Source organism: Oncorhynchus gorbuscha, linkage group LG18, assembly GCF_021184085.1.
Source record: "Oncorhynchus gorbuscha isolate QuinsamMale2020 ecotype Even-year linkage group LG18, OgorEven_v1.0, whole genome shotgun sequence".
NCBI lineage: Eukaryota > Metazoa > Chordata > Actinopteri > Salmoniformes > Salmonidae > Oncorhynchus > Oncorhynchus gorbuscha.
This window is the reverse complement of record NC_060190.1, coordinates 62,753,966-62,774,902: the sequence shown is the minus strand read 5'-3', so window position 1 is coordinate 62,774,902 and position 20,937 is coordinate 62,753,966. Positions and strand designations below refer to the sequence as shown.

General features: G+C 45.6%; 1 pseudogene; it reads left to right on the top strand.

Moving 5' to 3' along the window:
- LOC124004189 overlaps positions 1 to 20,937 on the top strand; it is a 65,896-nt pseudogene that overhangs the window by 32,638 nt on the left and 12,321 nt on the right.

Sequence of the window (20,937 nt, the reverse complement as noted above, 5' to 3'; positions counted from 1 at the left end):
GATCAACTGGCTGAACTTGTCATCAGAGTGTAAAACAGACGAGTGCAGGATTCATTGTGTCGCACGGCTCTATCCCTCTCAGGCTGTCTCCCTCCCAGGCTAGCTCTTCAGGCTGGAGAGAAAAGTTAAACCGTGAGTTTTGGAGCAGGGAGAGTAGAGCTGTGTCTCTGTACTCTGCGTCCTGGCCCTGGAGTTGGAAGTTGAGCTCTCTCTCTCTGCTCCCTCTATAAGACAGCTCATAATCGAAATGAAAACTAAAATGTTTGTGTAACGTTTTCCTCAGAGTGAGTGTTCTGTTTGTTTTGAAAAGAACAGAATGTCTCTGGTTACTGTGAGCCAATCCTGGAGGAGGATGCTGGACAGGAGGATTGTATCTAGCATTCCAGAGGGACATCAGAGACTGTAACGTTCTTTGCTTCACGGAAACATGGCTCACTGGAGAGACGCTATCGGAGTCGGTGCAGCCAGCTGGTTTCTCCACGCATCACACGGACAGAAACAAACATCTTTCTGGTAAGAAGAGGGGCGGGGACGTATGCCTTATGGCTAACGAGACGTTGTGTGGTCACAAAAGCATACAGGAACTCAAGTCCTTCTGTTCACCTGATTTAGAATTCCTCACAATCAAATGTCGACCGCATTATCTACCAAGGGAATTCTCTTCGATTATAATCACAGCAGTATATATTCCCCCCAAGCAGACACATCAATGGCTCTGAACGAACTTTATTTGACTCTTTGCAAACTGGAATCCATACATCCTGAGGCTGCATTCATTGTAGCTGGGGATTTTAACAAGGCTAATCTGAAAACAAGACTCCCTAAATTGTATCAGCATATCGATTGCGCAACCAGGGCTGGCAAAACCTTGGATCACTGCTATTCTAACCTCCGCGACGCATATAAGGCCCTGCTCCGCCCTCCTTTCGGAAAAGCTGACCACGACTCCATTTTGTTGATCCCTGCCTACAGACAGACACTGAAACAAGAAGCTCCCACGCTGAGGTCTGTTCAACGCTGGTCCGACCAATCTGATTCCACACTCCAAGACTGCTTCCATCACGTGGACTGGGATATGTTTCGTATTGCGTCAGACAACAACATTGACGAATACGCTGATTCGGTGTGCGAGTTCATTAGAACGTGCGTTGAAGATGTCGTTCCCATAGCAACGATAAAAACATTCCCTAACCAGAAACCGTGGATTGATGGCAGCATTCGCGTGAAACTGAAAGCACGAACCACTGCTTTTAATCAGGGCAAGGTGTCTGGTAACATGACCGAATATAAACAATGCAGCTATTCCCTCTGCAAGGCTATTAAACAAGCTAAGCGTCATTACAGAGACAAAGTAGAATCTCAATTCAACGGCTCAGACACAAGAGGCATGTGGCAGGGTCTACAGTCAATCACGGACTACAAGAAGAAACCCAGCCCAGTCACGGACCAGGATGTCTTGCTCCCAGGCAGACTAATTAACTTTTTTGCCCGCTTTGAGGACAATACAGTGCCACTGACACGGCCTGCAACGAAAACATGCGGTCTCTCCTTCACTGCAGCCGAGGTGAGTAAGACATTTAAACGTGTTAACCCTCGCAAGGCTGCAAGCCCAGACGGCATCCCCAGCCGCGCCCTCAGAGCATGCGCAGACCAGCTGGCCGGTGTGTTTACGGACATATTCAATCAATCCCTATACCAGTCTGCTGTTCCCACATGCTTCAAGAGGGCCACCATTGTTCCTGTTCCCAAGAAAGCTAAGGTAACTGAGCTAAACGACTACCGCCCCGTAGCACTCACTTCCGTCATCATGAAGTGCTTTGAGAGACTAGTAATAATATAATAATAATATATGCCATTTAGCAGACGCTTTTATCCAAAGCGACTTACAGTCATGTGTGCATACATTCTACGTATGGGTGGTCCCGGGGATCGAACCCACTACCCTGGCGTTACAAGCGCCATGCTCTACCAACTGAGCTACTAGTCAAGGACCATATCACCTCCACCCTACCTGACACCCTAGACCCACTCCAATTTGCTAACCGCCCAAATAGGTCCACAGATGACGCAATCTCAACCACACTGCACACTGCCCTAACCCACCTGGACAAGAGGAATACCTATGTGAGAATGCTGTTCATTGACTACAGCTCGGCATTCAACACCATAGTACCCTCCAAGCTCGTCATCAAGCTCGAGACCCTGGGTCTCGATCCCGCCCTGTGCAACTGGGTACTGGACTTCCTGACGGGCCGCCCCCAGGTGGTGAGGGTAGGCAACAACATCTCCTCCCTGCTGATCCTCAACACGGGGGCCCCACAAGGGTGCGTTCTGAGCCCTCTCCTGTACTCCCTGTTCACCCACGACTGCGTGGCCACGCACGCCTCCAACTCAATCATCAAGTTTGCGGATGACACAACAGTGGTAGGCTTGATTACCAACAACGACGAGACGGCCTACAGGGAGGAGGTGGGAGTGTGGTGTCAGGAAAATAACCTCACACTCAACGTCAACAAAACTAAGGAGATGATTGTGGACTTCAGGAAACAGCAGAGGGAACACCCCCCTATCCACATCGATGGAACAGTAGTGGAGAGGGTAGCAAGTTTTAAGTTCCTCGGCATACACATCACAGACAAACTGAATTGGTCCACTCACACCGACAGCGTCGTGAAGAAGGCGCAGCAGCGCCTCTTCAACCTCAGGAGGCTGAAGAAATTCGGCTTGTCACCAAAAGCACTCACAAACTTCTACAGATGCACAATCGATGAGCATCCTGGCGGGCTGTATCACCGCCTGGTACGGCAACTGCTCCGCCCCCAACCGTAAGGCTCTCCAGAGGGTAGTGAGGTCTGCACAACGCATCACCGGGGGCAAACTACCTGCCCTCCAGGACACCTACAGCACCCGATGTTACAGGAAGGCCATAAAGATCATCAAGGACATCAACCACCCGAGCCACTGCCTGTTCACCCACGCTATCATCCAGAAGGCGAGGTCAGTACAGGTGCATCAAAGCTGGGACCGAGAGACTGAAAAACAGCTTCTATCTCAAGGCCATCAGACTGTTAAACAGCCACCACTAACATTGAGTGGCTGCTGCCAACACACTATCATTGACACTGACCCAACTCCAGCCACTTTAATAATGGGAATTTATGGGAAATGATGTAAATATATCACTAGCCACTTTAAACAATGCTACCTTATATAATGTTACTTACCCTACATTATTCATCTCATATGCATACGTATATACTGTACTCTATATCATCGACTGCATCCTTATGTAATACATGTATCACTAGCCACTTTAACTATGCCACTTTGTTTACTTTGTCTACATACTCATCTCATATGTATATACTGTACTCGATACCATCTACTGTATGCTGCCCTGTACCATCACTCATTCATATATCCTTATGTACATATTCTTTATCCCCTTACACTGTGTATAAGACAGTAGTTTTGGAATTGTTAGTTAGATTACTTGTTGGTTATCACTGCATTGTCGGAACTAGAAGCACAAGCATTTCGCTACACTCGCATTAACATCTGCTAACCATTTGATTTGATTTGATCTTCTGCATCTTTATGTAATACATGTATCACTAGCCACTTTAACTATGCCACTTTGTTTACATACTCATCTCATATGTATATACTGCACTCAATACCATCTACTGTATCTTGCCTATGCCGCTCTGTACCATCACTCATTCATATCTTTATGTACATATTCTTTATCCCCTTACACTTGTGTGTATAAGACAGTAGTTTTGGAATTGTTAGTTAGATTACTTGTTGGTTATTACTGCATTGTCGGAACTAGAAGCACAAGCATTTCGCTACACTCCCATTAACATCTGCTAACCATGTGTATGTGACAAATACAATTTGATTTGATTTAGACTTGGAACGAGAGGGCTCTGCAACCAGCCAATTGCGTCCCACCAAGGGGCTATTTATATGCCTGGGTTGAGAAAGGGGTTTTGTGGCAGTGAATGTAAAGGATCTAACTTGGCTCCCTCCAGGTGTGTATCTTTTTGTAATGGTACACTTTGAGGGAAATCAGGACAAATAAATGAGTTCCTAAACTGTTATGAAATTAACTGTTTTGATTATCTAGGCCCACTTGAGTTGTCTTTCTGGACTAGATATAGTGGACCTGAAAGTTGATTAATTGCTCACTCTGTCATAAGTTGTCTGCAATAGTATGAACTTACAATACTCCCATGATCTCCCGTAGCCTATAATTTGAAGAAAGGATGTGTGGGACAATGACAATGAGACGTTAAGCCTTTAGGAACCACAGTCTCTGCCAGCAACTCCCCTATTGTGTAATAATATACAGTATCAGTCAAAAGTTTGGACACACCTACTCATTCAAGGGTTTTCCTTATTTTTACTATTTTCCATTTTGTAGCATAATAGTGAAGACATCAACAGAATAAAATAACACATATGGAATCATGTAGTAACCAAAAAAGGGTTAAATAAATACGAATAAATTTGTCATTCTTCAAAGTAGCTAACCTTTGCCTTGATGACAGCTTTGCACATTCTTGGCATTCTCTCAACCAGCTTCACCTGGACTGCTTTTCCAACAGTCTTGAAGGTGTTCCCACATATGCTGAGCACTTGTTGGCTTCTTTTCCTTGGTCCAACTCATCACAAACTATCTCAATTGGGTTGAGGTCGGGAAGCCAGGTCATCTGATGCAGCACTCCCATCACTCTCCTTCTTGGGCAAATAGCCCTTACACAGCCTGGAGGTGTGTTGGGCCATTGTCCTGTTGAAAAACAAATTATAGTTCCATTAAGTGCAAACCAGATGGGATGGTGTATCACTGCAGAATGCTGTGGTAGCCATGCTGGTTAAGTCTGCCTTGAATTCTAAATAAATTACCGACAGTGTCACCAGCAAAGCACCATCACACCTTCTCCTCCATGCTTCACTGTGGAAACCACACATGCAGAGATTATCCGAGATTAACCCTACTAATGCTTGTGTACTAAAATATCCTTCTTTAAGCCTAGGCATTGGGCTTGAGATAGTTTATTTAACTAACTCATATAAGCTAAGTAACAAATATAATTAAGATGTCTTATCTACAGAATATGCTTATATGATTGAACCGTTGAAACTCTTTGTTATTAGAATGTCTCCTTTCGGACTCTGGTGTTGGCAGCTGCACTTCCTCCCTCAAATGGGCCTCAGTAACCTTGGGTCCAGAGAGGGGAGAAGTCAGGCTTATCTATCACATGTCCCTGTTGCTATGCAGAATATCAGCAAGGAGTATGGAAAAGGAGGTCAGAAAGAAACATAGTTTCCGTATGTGAACTGTGTGTCTTTATTGCAAACCATGTGAAGGGATGCCGTAAGTAATGGGGAACCAATCACTTGTCTCCTCAGTGTCTGTGTGTCAGTCACCTCCTAGGGGGAGCCGGTTTCCACCATGAACTAGGGGAGAGAACAAAGTAACAACAAATGTCCTAAGTTCTTAGTACCGAACAAAACAAGTTATTTGTATTTGGGGCCCAAGGTCTGGCACAGGATGTGTGGGGTTAGTGTTCGGAACCATTGTACGTCATATCTGAAGTTGCACTTATCTTGACATAGTATGTAACCCAGAGGTTAATTCCACCGAGTGGGCTCTCACTCCACCACCTGCAGGGTGGGGCGACGAGCCTTCTTGTTGTAACAAGTCTTTTAATAAAAGTAATACCTTGATTGATTATTCATTTTGCCTTTCCTCATTATTGATTAAGGGTAGAATTTCCATCACACTCATCAGACCAAAGGACAGATTTCCACAGCAATTCAACCAAGAAGGCCTGATTCACACAGTCTCCTCTGAACAGTTGATGTTAAGATGCGTCTGTTACTTGAACTCTGAAGCATTTATTTGAGGTGCAGTTAACTAACTTATCCTCTGCAGCAGAGACAACTCTGGGTCTTCCTTTCCTGTCGCCGTCATCATGAGAGACAGTTTCATCATAGCACTTGATGGTTCTTGTGACTGCACTTAAAGAAACTTTCAAGGTTCTTGAAATTTTCAGGATTGACTTACCTTCATGTAATGATGGACTGTTGTTTCTCTTTGCTTATTTGAGCTGTTCTTGCCATAATATGGATTTGGTCTTTAGCCCTATTTGGTTATCTTCTGTATACCACCCATACCTTGTCACAACACAACTGATTGGCTCAAACGCATCAAGAAAAATAAATTCCATAAATGCACTTTTAAAAAGGCACACCTGTTAATTGAAATGAATTTCATGTGACTACCTCATGACTACCTCACACAGGTTGAGAGAATGCCAAGAGTGTGCAAAGCTGTCATCAAGGCAAAGGGTGGCTACTGAAGAATCTCAAATGTAAAATATATTTTACATTTGTTTAATCATTTTTTGCTTACTACATGATTCCATATGTGTTCTTTCATAGTTTTGATGTCTTCACTATTATCCTTCAATGTAGAAAATAGTAAAAACAAACAAAAGCCTTTGAATGAGTAGGTGTGTCCAAACACACACACACACATATATATATATACAGTGCCTTGCGAAAGTATTCGGCCCCCTTGAACTTTGCGACCTTTTGCCACATTTCAGGCTTAAAACATAAAGATATAAAACTATTTTTTTGTGAAGAATCAACAACAAGTGGGACACAATCATGAAGTGGAACAACATTTATTGGATTTTTCAAACTTTTTTAACAAATCAAAAACTGAAGAATTGGGTGTGCAAAATTATTCAGCCCCTTTACTTTCAGTGCAGCAAACTCTATCCAGAAGTTCAGTGAGGATCTCTGAATGATCCAATGTTGACCTAAATGACTAATGATGATAAATACAATCCACCTGTGTGTAATCAAGTCTCCGTATAAATGCACCTGCACTGTGATAGTCTCAGAGGTCCGTTAAAAGCGCAGAGAGCATCATGAAGAACAAGGAACACACCAGGCAGGTCCGAGATACTGTTGTGAAGAAGTTTAAAGCCGGATTTGGATACAAAAAGATTTCCCAAGCTTTAACTTCTTGCGTTGAGCCATCCCGGATCCGGTATCGTGACTACAGCCTCAAGCTCATTACCATAACGCAATGTTAACTATTCATGAAAATCACAAATGAAATGAAATGAATCTATTTGCTCTCAAGCTTAGCCTTTTGTTAACAACACTGTCATCTCAGATTTTCAAAAATATGCTTCTCTACCATAGCAAACTAGCATTTAGCATTTAGCGTTAGCATTTAGCATTAGTAGGCCACATTTTCACAAAAACCAGCAAAAACATTCAATAAATAATTTACCTTTGAAGAACTTCGGATGTTTTCAATGAGGAGACTCTCAGTTAGATAGCAAATGTCCAGTTTTTCCTGAAAGATTTTTTTGTGCAGGAGAAATCGGACCGTTTGGTGCATCACATTTGGCTACCAAAAAAAAAAGTTTTCCAAACGCCAAACTTTTTTTCCAAATTAACTCCATAATATCGACTGAAACATGGTAAACGTTGTTTAGAATCAATCCTCAAGGTGTTTTTCACATATCTCTTCAATGATGTATTGTTCCTGGAAGTATCCTTCTCCTTCTGTATCGAAAGGTAAAATGAATGCCACTGGGATTTACGCACCAATTTAGACAAAGGCCACCGGACGGCCCCCTGGCAAATGTAGTCTCTTATGGCCAATCTTCCAATGATATGCCTACAAATACGCCACAATCCTGCAGACATCTTGGATGAACGGCAGAGCGCATAAGTTCGTTCCCAGCATATTCACAGCCATATAAGGAGACGTTAGTAAACACAGCGTCAAAATCCTGTTCATTTCCTGTTAGAAGTTGCATCTTGGTTTCGCCTGTCGCATTAGTTCTGGGGCACGCACAGATAATATCTTTGCAGTTTTGGAGACGTGAGAGTTTTGTCTTTCCAAGGCTGTCAATTCCATGCATAGTCGAGCATCTTTTCGTCACAAAATATCGCGCTTAAAACGGGCACGTCTTTTTATCCAATAATGACATAGCGCACCCATAGACGCAAGAAGTTAAACATCTCAAGGAGCACAGTGCAAGCGATAATATTGAAATGGAAGGAGTATCAGACCACTGCAAATCTACCTAGACCTGGCCGTCCCTTTAAACTTTCAGCTCATACAAGGAGAAGACTGATCAGAGATGCAGCCAAGAGGCCCATGATCACTCTGGATGAACTGCAGAGATCTACAGCTGAGGTGGGAGACTCTGTCCATAGGACAACAATCAGTCGTATTTTGCACAAATCTGGCCTTTATGGAAGAGTGGCAAGAAGAAAGCCATTTCTTAAAGATATCCATAAAAAGTGTTGTTTAAAGTTTGCCACAAGCCACCTGGGAGACACACCAAACATGTGGAAGAAGGTGCTCTGGTCAGATGAAACCAAAATTGAACTTTTTGGCAACAATGCAAAACGTTATGTTTGGCGTAAAAGCAACACAGCTCATCACCCTGAACACAACATCCCCACTGTCAAACATGGTGGTGGCAGCATCATGGTTTGGACCTGCTTTTCTTCAGCAGGGACAAGGAAGATGGTTAAAATTGATGGGAAGATGGATGGAGCCAAATACAGGACCATTATGGAAGAAAACCTGATGGAGTCTGCAAAATACCTGAGACTGGGATGGAGATTTGTCTTCCAACAAGACAATGATCCAAAACATAAAGCAAAATCTACAATGGAATGGTTCAAAAATAAACATATCCAGGTGTTAGAATGGCCAAGTCAAAGTCCAGACCTGAATCCAATCGAGAATCTGTGGAAAGAACTGAAAACTGCTGTTCACAAATGCTCTCCATCCAACCTCACTGAGCTCGAGCTGTTTTGCAAGGAGGAATGGGAAAAAATGTCAGTCTCTCGATGTTATTTCACCTTTATTTAACCAGGTAGGCTAGTTGAGAACAGGTTCTCATTTGCAACTGCGACCTGGCCAAGATAAAGCATAGCAGTGTGAACAGACAACACAGAGTTACACATGGAATAAACAATTAACAAGTCAATAACACAGAGAAAAAAAGGGGAGTCTATATACAATGTGTGCAAAAGGCATGAGGAGGTAGGCGAATAATTACAATATTGCAGATTAACACTGGAGTGATAAATGATCATGTACAGGTAGAGATATTGGTGTGCAAAAGAGCAGAAAAGTAAATAAATAAAAACTGTGGGGATGAGGTAGGTGAAAATGGGTGTGCTATTTACCAATAGATTATGTACAGCTGCAGCGATCGGTTAGCTGCTCAGCTAGCTGATTTTTGAAGTTGGTGATGGAGATAAAAGTCTCCAACTTCAGCGATTTTTGCAATTCGTTCATGTCACAGGCAGCGGAGTACTGGAACGAAAGGCGGCCGAATGAGGTGTTGGCTTTAGGGATGATCAATGAGATACACCTGCTGGAGCGCGTGCTACGGATGGGTGTTGCCAACGTGACCAGTGAGCTGAGATAAGGCGGAGCTTTGCCTAGCATGGCCTTGTAGATGACCTGAAGCCAGTGGGTCTGGCGACGAATATGTAGCGAGGGCCAGCTGACTAGAGCATACAAGTCGCAGTGGTGGGTAGTATAAGGTGCTTTAGTGACAAAATGGATGGCACTGTGATAAACTGCATCCAGTTTGCTGAGTAGAGTGTTGGAAGCAATTTTGTAGATGACGTCGCCGAAGTCGAGGATCGGTAGGATAGTCAGTTTTACTAGGGTAAGCTTGGCAGCGTGAGTGAAGGAGGCTTTGTTGCGGAATAGAAAGCCGATTCTTGATTTGATTTTCGACATACCCCAAGCGACTTACAGCTGTAATCGCAGCAAAAGGTGGCGCTACAAAGTATTAACTTAAGGGGGCTGAATAATTTTGCACGCCCAATTTTTCAGTTTTTGATTTGTTAAAAAAGTTTGAAATATCCAATAAATGTCGTTCCACTTCATGATTGTGTCCCACTTGTTGTTGATTCTTCACAAAAAAAATACAGTTTTATATCTTTGTTTGAAGCCTGAAATGTGGCAAAAGGTCGCAAAGTTCAAGGGGGCCGAATACTTTCGCAAGGCACTGTGTATATATATATCAAAATATATATATATATATGTATGTATGTATGTATGTATGTATGTATGTATGTATGTATGTATGTATGTATGTATGTATGTATGTATGTATGTATGTATGTATGTATGTATGTATGTATGTATGTATGTATGTATGTATGTATGTATGTATGTATGTATGTATGTATGTATGTATGTATGTATGTATGTATGTATGTTACCATTCCTCACACGGCCATCGATTAACACTGTTTTTCTACTCTTGCGTCCTGAAGTGCCTGTTGGATATTCACAAAATCTTCCAGTAGAATGAGCCGGCCTACCTACTGAATGACCTCTACATCACAGACTACTGTGTTTTGATTCAGAGGGTCAAGTAAGTCCACCCCCCCTCCCTCAGCAAGAAAATTACCTCCCAGGGTCAATGCGGATTAGACAAGTCATTTGTCATAACCCGGCCACTTGACGGACAGAGCTATTGTGATATGCAATCTACTTGTATCCCTGTTCCTGTGTCAAAGGTGCTGTTGGCGAGTGTGTGGTCTGTACAGTCTCCTTCCATGCTGCAGTGGAGTCTCAGTAGATCAAACTGAGGCTTCTCTCTCTCTCTCTCTCTCTCTCTCTCTCTCTCTCTCTCTCTCTCTCTCTCTCTCTCTCTCTCTCTCTCTCACTCTCTCTCTCGGAGCAGCAGCAGCAGAGCAGTACTGTCAAGCCACTGGAAAACTCAATCAGTCTCACCTCAGTCAGAGTCAAGGAGATGAAACGACAGAAAGGCATCTGAGTTTGAGTGCTTTCCCGTCTGCCTCCCTCTCCCGCGCTGTGTATCGGCGCTAAATGTCAGCTTGACCTAACAACACGCTGCCTTCCACTGGTTGCAACCCCACATCGATCATTAAATGGATTAGTCCTGGTGCTTGCCGCATTGACCTGTGATTGAATTGTTACATTTCCCTTTTCCTGTGAATTTTTTCAGGTAATTAACAAAGCAAAGCTTTTTTGTCTTTCTGTCCTGAGAACTGGCTCATTTCAGCTGTGGTGTCAGCAGAGACCGACACAGTGAGAGTAGACAGCCAGAGAGCAGCTGAGTCCAGACAGAGGTACCAACCCTCCTGTTTTAGCGGTTGCCTCAGGGCACCTGGCTCGAAAACCTCCAGAGCCCAGGCGTTCCATTCCGTTGTCTTGCTGCCAAACTATTCCCAAGTAGACATTTCATAACTGTTGTACATTATTGTGCCTCAGACTGCATTTCATTCCTTTCTGAATGTGGAATAAAATAGCGCAGTCCACTTGCCATGCAAAGCAGCAGCGAGAGGAGAGCTGTCTGTTCTTTCGGCAGGCCTCGAGCAGCAACCAGCTGTGGTTTGTATGCCATAGACAGCGCTCTGTTATCACATATGGTTAGTTGTGACAGCCCTTTGTCCCAGTGACAGGTTTGATGACAGATTGCATTAGCATTGTTCTACTCCTCACGGTTAGATATTCCCCCGTGAAGGATTTGTCATTCCTGCTAAGTGAGTTGTCTTTCTCTGTGATTCCGGTGGTAAGATGAGACGAGCTGTAATCCCCTGTATCTTGTCAGTCCTCCCCACAGTCGACTCCCAGACACGATCAGCCGTTCATGATGGACATAGTGATTAATGAATGCGTTGCTCAGTGGGTTGACTTATACTGTCTGTCTCTCTAGGCTGTCCCACATGCGTTCATGCTCTTAAAGTCCCTCCGACAGCAGACATCGGCTTCAAATTTACAGTATCATAAAAACTTGTGATTTAGACCAGTGAAACCCTCTCGTTCCACAAACTCACACACAGACAAACAAGTGGGCAGTCCACTCTCAGATCAGTAGTATCGGGGTGGAAAAAATCATTCTAACGCCATTTAGTATTTGTCCTGATAAAATGTGTTTAAAGTGGATAATTAATGTTGCTTACAACATATTCTATATTACAGAGGGACATTCTATCATTCACATATCTTTGAATTGTCAGATACACTGAACATTTCCTCCAATGATCTGCCACTAACAAATTAAAGCACCTCTTTACCATTTGTTTCATTGGTTTGTTTTGATGATCCTCTGATGCCCAACCCCGGCAATGTTGTTAGACTGAATTCATTTTATTTATCTGTCTCTTCTCTCATCAAAAGGCTTGGAAGGATGCCAATGTAGATTGACTGAGGCCAGTCTACCAAAGCCCATAGGATCAGTGGTGTGATACTGTACCTCAGTTAAATCAGCAGGGCTCTAACTTCCCCTTGCTCTTTCAGCATTCTCACATCCCTCCCCCCTCTTTACCCGCTGTCTGCCGCACAATCAATTAATTGGGTCAATTAAATCCTAGAGCAAAAACCATGACAACCTGTGGGTGTCTAGCTCAAGGGCTCGCTAGTCTAGGAGTAGGAAGTGAGGATCTTTCTCTGTCTTTGTCTTTCTCTCTGTCTTTGTCTTTCTCTCGCTGCTGTCCATTCAGCCTCTACACACATTGTGTGTATGACAATGCCCAGAGGAGCACTCTCTTCTCCACAGCCCCAGGAAGCCCTCGGGGGACCACCAGCTGCTGCTAGAACCAGACTGACCACCCCAGGCCACTGGGTTAAGGGGGGTTCAGTGCGCCAGTCAAGCCACGGCCAGACGCCTGGGGAATGTAATTGTATGTTGTCAGCAGTGGTTTCCCTATGATTTTCTTTCAGCGAGTCTCTACAGAAATATCTATACAGTACCAGTCAAAAGTTTAGACACGCCTACTTATTCAAGGGTTTTTCTTTATTTTTACTATTAATCTTCATTGTAGGATAATAGTGAAGACATCAAAACTATGAAATAACACATATGGAATCATGTAGTAACCAAAAAAGTGTGAAACAAATCCAAATATATTTGAGATTCTTCAAAGTAGCCACCCTTTTCCTTGATGACAGCTTTGCACACTCTTGGCATTCTCTCAAACAACTTCATGAGGAATGCTTTTCCAACATACTTGAAAGAGTTCCCACATATGTTGAGCACTAGTTGGCTGCTTTTCATTCACTCTGCGGTCCAACTTGTTCCAAACCATCTCGATTGGATTGAGATCGGGTGATTGTTGAGGCCAGGTCATCTGATGCATCACTCTATCACTCTCCTTCTTGGTCAAATAGACCTTACACAGCCTTACACTGTTGGGTCATTGTCCAGTTGAAAAACAAATGATTGTCCAGACCAGATGGGATGGCGTTTTGCTGCCGGAATGCTGTGGTAGCCATGCTGGTTAAGTGTGTATTGAATTCTAAGGAAATCAACGACAGTGTCACCAGCAAAGCATCCCCACACCTTCACACTTCCTCCTCCATGATTCACGGTGGGAACCACACATGCGGAGAGCATCCGTTCACCTACTATTCGTCTCACAAAGAAACGGCGGTTGGAACCAAAAATCTCAAATTTGAACTCATCAGACCAAAGGACCGATTTCCACCGGTCTAATGTCCATTACTCGTGTTTCTTGGCCCAAGCAAGTCTCTTCTTCTTATTGGTGTCCTTTATTAGTTGTTTCATTGCAGCAATTCGACCATGAAGGCCTGATTCACGTAGTCTCCTCTGAACAAGATGACGCCGAAGAACATGGCTGACATTTTACAGTCTCCCAACCAATGGGGCTATTTAGTTTTTTGGCGTTTTGTGTAACTTATTTTTTAACACTTATTTGGTAAATAATGTTGCCGCTATTGTCTATGACCAAAAATGACTTCTGGACTTCAGAACAGCGATTACTCACCGCGGACTGACAGAAGCTTTTTCCTTAAATGAGTCAGACGAAAAGGATATATCATGCTTTCACTGGAACAGGCCCTGATCTCTGTAAATTGCTTGACGACGCAAGAAAAGGGGCCGCAGATCGGGCTGCCTTCTGAGAATCCATAGGCGAGCGAGTAAACTCCCACTGTCATCCATTGTTCTTGCTAATGTGCAATCATTGGAAATTTTTATTGATGACCTACGATTAAGATTATCCTACCAACGGGACATTAAAAACTGTAATAACTTATGTTTCACTGAGACGTGGCTGAACAACTATATGGATAATATAGAGCTGGCAGGATTTTCCATGCACTGGCAGGACAGAGAAGCTACGTCTGGTAAGACGTGTGTCTATTTGTGAATAACAGCTGGTGCACGATGTCTAATATTAAAGAAGTCTCAAGGTATTACTCGGCTGAGGTAGAGTACCTTATGATAAGCTGTAGACCATATTATTCATAGCCATCTATTTACCACCACAGAATGAAGCTGGCACCAAGAACGCTCTCAACCAACTCTATAAGGCCATAAGCAAAGAAGAAAATGCTCACCCAGAAGCAATGCTCCTAGTGGCCAGAGATTTTAATGCAGGCAAAGTTAAATCAGTTTTACCAAATTTTTACCAGCATGTCACATGTGCAACCAGAGACAAAAAAATCCAAGACCACCTTTACTCCATACACAGAGATGCATACAAAGCTCTCCTCCGCCCTCCATTTGGCAAATCTGACCATAATTATATCCTCCTGATTCCTGCTTACAAGCAAAAACTAAAGCAGGAAGTACCAGTGACTTGTTCAATACGGAAGTGGTCAGATGACGCGGATACTACACTACAGGATTGTTTTGCTAGCACAGACTGGAATATGTTCCGGGATTCATCCAATGGCATTGAGGAGTACACCACCTCAGTCTTCGGCTTCATCAATAAGTGCATCGACGACGTCGTCCCCACAGTGACCTTACGTACATATCCCAACCAGAAGTCATAGATTACAGGCAACATCCGTATTGAGCTAAACATCCGTATAGAGCTGCCTCTTACAAGGAGTGGGAGACTAATCTAGACGCTCATAAGAAATCCCGCTATGCCCTCAGACGAACCATCAAACAAGCAAAGCGTCTGTCATGTTTTGTCATTTATTATCTTGTCTTGTCCCTGTGCTTCCCATTCTATTCGTTTCCCTCTGCTGGTCTTATTAGGTTCTTTCCCTCTTTCTATCCCTCTCTCTCCCCCTCCCTCTCTCACTCTCTCGCTCTCTCTTCTCTCTATCGTTCCGTTCCTGCTCCCAGCTGTTCCTATTCCCCTAATCAATCATTTAGTCTTCCCACACCTGTTCCCGATCCTTTCCCCTGATTAGAGTCCCTATTTCTTCCTTTGTGTTCCGTTCCTGTCCTGTCGGTTCCTTGTCTAGAATTCACCGTGCTGTGTTTGTGTATCGCCCTGTCGTGTCGTGTTTTCCTCAGATGCTGCGTGGTGAGCAGGTGTCTGAGTCTGTCTGGTTCAAGTGCCTTCCCGAGGCAACCTGCTGTTCACCTGCTGTTCAAGATCGAGTCTCCAGTTTGTCCTCGTCTTTTCGAGTGAAAGTTGTGTTTTTTTGTTTGTATTTACTTTACTGGATTAAAGACTCTGTTTTCGCCAAGTCGCTTTTGGGTCCTCTTTCACCTGCATGACAGAAGGAACCGACCAAGGAATGGACCCAGCGACTTCAGACGCTCGTTACACTGCCGTCGAGATCCAAGGAGCCATGCTCGGCAGACACGAGCAGGAATTGTCTGCTGCTCGCCATGCCGTGGAGAACCTGGCCGCTCAGGTTTCCGACCTCTCTGGACAGTTCCAGAGTCTACGTCTCGTGCCACCTGTTACTTCCTGGCCTGCCGAGCCTCCAGAACCTAGGGTTAATAACCCACCTTGCTACTCCGGGCAGCCCACTGAGTGCCGCTCCTTTCTCACGCAGTGTGAGATTGTGTTCTCTCTCCAACCCAACACATACTCTAGAGAGAGCTCGGGTTGCTTACGTCATTTCACTCCTTACTGGCCGGGCTCGAGAATGGGGCACAGCTATCTGGGAGGCAAGGGCTGATTGCTCTAACAAGTTCCAGAACTTTAAAGAGGAGATGATTCGGGTTTTTGACCGTTCAGTTTTTGGTAGGGAGGCTTCTAGGGCCCTGGCTTCCTTATGCCAAGGTGAACGGTCCATAACGGATTATTCTATTGAGTTTCGCACTCTTGCTGCCTCTAGTGAGTGGAACGAGCCGGCGCTGCTCGCTCGTTTTCTGGAGGGACTCACGCAGTGGTTAAGGATGAGATTCTCTCCCGGGAGGTTCCTTCAGATGTGGACTCTTTGATTGCTCTCGCCATCCGCATAGAACGACGGGTAGATCTTCGTCACCGGGCTCGTGGAAGAGAGCTCGCATCAACGGTGTTTCCCTGCTCCGCATCGCAACCATCTCCCTCCTCTGGCTCAGAGTCTGAGCCCATGCAGCTGGGAGGGATTCGCATCTCGACTAAGGAGAGGGAACGGAGGATCACCAACCGCCTGTGCCTCTATTGCGGAGTTGCTGGACATTTTGTTAATTCATGTCCAGTAAAAGCCAGAGCTCATCTGTAAGCGGAGGGCTACAGGTGAGCGCAACTACTCAAGTCTCTCCATCAAAATCCTGTACTACTTTGTCGGTCCATCTACGCTGGACCGGTTCGGGTGCTACATGTAGTGCCTTGATAGACTCTGGGGCTGAGGGTTGTTTCATGGACGAAGCATGGGTTCGGAAACATGACATTCCTTTCAGAGAGTTAGAGAAGCCTACGCCCATGTTCGCCTTAGATGGTAGTCATCTTCCCAGTATCAGATTTGAGACACTACCTTTAACCCTCACAGTATCTGGTAACCACAGTGAGACTATTTCTTTTTTGATTTTTCGTTCACCGTTTACACCTGTTGTTTTGGGTCATCCCTGGCTAGTATGTCATAATCCTTCTATTAATTGGTCTAGTAATTCTATCCTATCCTGGAACGTTTCTTGTCATGTGAAGTGTTTAATGTCTGCCATCCCTCCCGTTTCTTCTGTCCCTACTTCTCAGGAGGAACCTGGCGATTTGACAGGAGTGCCGGAGGAATATCATGATCTGCGCACGGTCTTCAGTCGGTCCCGAGCCAACTCCCTTCCTCCTCACCGGTCGTATGATTGTAGTATTGATCTCCTTCCGGGGACCACTCCTCCTCGGGGTAGACTATACTCTCTGTCGGCTCCCGAACGTAAGGCTCTCGAGGATTATTTGTCTGTGTCTCTTGACGCCGGTACCATAGTGCCTTCTTCCTCTCCGGCCGGGGCGGGGTTCTTTTTGTTAAGAAGAAGGACGGTACTCTGCGCCCCTGCGTGGATTATCGAGGCTGAATGACATAACGGTTAAGAATCGTTATCCGCTTCCCCTTATGTCATCAGCCTTCGAGATTCTGCAGGGAGCCAGGTGCTTTACTAAGTTGGACCTTCGTAACGCTTACCATCTCGTGCGCATCAGAGAGGGGGACGAGTGGAAAACGGCGTTTAACACTCCGTTAGGGCATTTTGAGTACCGGGTTCTGCCGTTTGGTCTCGCCAATGCGCCAGCTGTTTTTCAGGCATTAGTTAATGATGTTCTGAGAGACATGCTGAACATCTTTGTTTTTGTCTATCTTGACGATATCCTGATTTTTTTCTCCGTCACTCGAGATTCATGTTCAGCACGTTCGACGTGTTCTACAGCGCCTTTTAGAGAATTGTCTCTACGTAAAGTCTGAGAAGTGCTCTTTTCATGTCTCCTCCGTTACTTTTCTCGGTTCCGTTATTTCCGCTGAAGGCATTCAGATGGATTCCGCTAAGGTCCAAGCTGTCAGTGATTGGCCCGTTCCAAGGTCACGTGTCGAGTTGCAGCGCTTTTTAGGTTTCGCTAATTTCTATCGGCGTTTCATTCGTAATTTCGGTCAAGTTGCTGCCCCTCTCACAGCTCTTACTTCTGTCAAGACGTGTTTTAAGTGGTCCGGTTCCGCCCAGGGAGCTTTTGATCTTCTAAAAGAACGTTTTACGTCCGCTCCTATCCTCGTTACTCCTGACGTCACTAGACAATTCATTGTCGAGGTTGACGCTTCAGAGGTAGGCGTGGGAGCCATTCTATCCCAGCGCTTCCAGTCTGACACTAAGGTTCATCCTTGCGCTTATTTTCTCATCGCCTGTCGCCATCTGAGCGCAACTATGATGTGGGTAACCGTGAACTGCTCGCCATCCGCTTAGCCCTAGGCGAATGGCGACAGTGGTTGGAGGGGGCGACCGTTCCTTTTGTCGTTTGGACAGACCATAAGAACCTTGAGTACATCCGTTCTGCCAAACGACTTAATGCCCGTCAAGCTCGTTGGGCGTTGTTTTTCGCTCGTTTCGAGTTTGTGATTTCTTACCGTCCGGGTAGCAAGAACACCAAGCCTGATGCCTTATCCCGTCTGTTTAGTTCTTCTGTGGCTTCTACTGATCCCGAGGGGATTCTTCCTTATGGGCGTGTTGTCGGGTTAACAGTCTGGGGAATTGAAAGACAGGTTAAGCAAGCACTCACGCACACTGCGTCGCGCGCGCTTGTCCTAGTAACCTCCTTTTCGTTCCTGTTTCCACTCGTCTGGCTGTTCTTCAGTGGGCTCACTCTGCCAAGTTAGCTGGTCATCCCGGTGTTCGAGGCACTCTTGCGTCTATTCGCCAGCGCTTTTGGTGGCCGACTCAGGAGCGTGACACGCGCCGTTTCGTGGCTGCTTGTTCGGACTGCGCGCAGACTAAGTCGGGTAACTCTCCTCCTGCCGGTCGTCTCAGACCGCTCCCCATTCCTTCTCGACCATGGTCTCACATCGCCCTAGACTTCATTACCGGTCTGCCTTTGTCTGCGGGAAGACTGTGATTCTTACGGTTGTCGATAGGTTCTCTAAGGCGGCACATTTCATTCCCTCGCTAAACTTCCTTCCGCTAAGGAGACGGCACAAATCATTATCGAGAATGTATTCAGAATTCATGGCCTCCCGTTAGACGCCGTTTCAGACAGAGGCCCGCAATTCACGTCACAGTTTTGGAGGGAGTTCTGTCGTTTGATTGGTGCGTCCGTCAGTCTCTCTTCCGGGTTTCATCCCCAGTCTAACGGTCAAGCAGAGAGGGCCAATCAGACGATTGGTCGCATACTACGCAGCCTTTCTTTCAGAAACCCTGCGTCTTGGGCAGAACAGCTCCCCTGGGCAGAATACGCTCACAATTCGCTTCCTTCGTCTGCTACCGGGTTATCTCCGTTTCAGAGTAGTCTGGGTTACCAGCCTCCTCTGTTCTCATCCCAGCTTGCCGAGTCCAGCGTTCCCTCCGCTCAAGCGTTTGTCCAACGTTGTGAGCGCACCTGGAGGAGGGTGAGGTCTGCACTTTGCCGTTACAGGGCACAGACTGTGAGAGCCGCCAATAAACGCAGGATTAAGAGTCCAAGGTATTGTTGCGGCCAGAGAGTGTGGCTTTCCACTCGCAACCTTCCTCTTACGACAGCTTCTCGTAAGTTGACTCCGCGGTTCATTGGTCCGTTCCGTGTCTCCCAGGTCGTCAATCCTGTCGCTGTGCGACTGCTTCTTCCGCGACATTTTCGTCGCGTCCATCCTGTCTTCCATGTCTCCTGTGTCAAGCCCTTTCTTCGCACCCCCGTTCGTCTTCCCTCCCCCCTCCCGTCCTTGTCGAGAGCGCACCTATTTACAAGGTACATAAGATCATGGACATGCGTTCTCGGGGACGGGGTCACCAATACTTAGTGGATTGGGAGGGTTACGGTCCTGAGGAGAGGAGTTGGGTTCCGTCTCGGGACGTGCTGGACCGTTCACTCATTGATGATTTCCTCCGTTGCCGCCAGGATTCCTCCTCGAGTGCGCCAGGAGGCGCTCGGTGAGTGGGGGGTACTGTCATGTTTTGTCATTTATTATCTTGTCTTGTCCCTGTGCTTCCCATTCTATTCGTTTCCCTCTGCTGGTCTTATTAGGTTCTTTCCCTCTTTCTATCCCTCTCTCTCCCCTCCCTCTCTCACTCTCTCGCTCTCTCTTCTCTCTATCGTTCCGTTCCTGCTCCCAGCTGTTCCTATTCCCCTAATCAATCATTTAGTCTTCCCACACCTGTTCCCGATCCTTTCCCCTGATTAGAGTCCCTATTTCTTCCTTTGTGTTCCGTTCCTGTCCTGTCGGTTCCTTGTCTAGAATTCACCGTGCTGTGTTTGTGTATCGCCCTGTCGTGTCGTGTTTTCCTCAGATGCTGCGTGGTGAGCAGGTGTCTGAGTCTGTCTGGTTCAAGTGCCTTCCCGAGGCAACCTGCTGTTCACCTGCTGTTCAAGATCGAGTCTCCAGTTTGTCCTCGTCTTTTCGAGTGAAAGTTGTGTTTTTTTGTTTGTATTTACTTTACTGGATTAAAGACTCTGTTTTCGCCAAGTCGCTTTTGGGTCCTCTTTCACCTGCATGACAGCGTCAATACAGGACTAAGATTGAATCCTGCTACACCGGTTCTGATACTCGTCTGATGTGGCAGGCCTTGAAAACTAGTACGGACTACAAAGGTAAACCCAGACTCAAGCCTACCAGACGAGCTAAATGCCTTTTATGCTCGCATCGAGGCAAGCAACACTGAAGAATGCACGAGAGCACCTGCTGTTCTGGATAACTGTGTGATCACGCTCTCAGTAGCCTATGTGAACAAAACCTTTAAACAGGTCAACATTCACAAAGCTGTTGGGCCAGATGGATTACCAGGACTTGTATTCAAAGCATGTGCAGACCAACTGTCAAGTGTCTTCACTGACATGTTCAACCCCTCCCCAACCGAGTCTGTAATACCTACATGTTTCAAGCAGAGCACCATAGTCCCTGTGCCCAAGGAAGCAAAGGTAACCTGCCTAAATGATTACTGCCCCGTAGCACTCACGTCGGTAGCCATGAAGTGCTTTGAACGGCTGGTCATGGGTCACATCAACAGCATCCTCCCTGACACCCTAGATCCACTCCAATTCACATACCGCCCCAACAGATCCACAGATGACGCAATCTCAATCGCGCTCCAC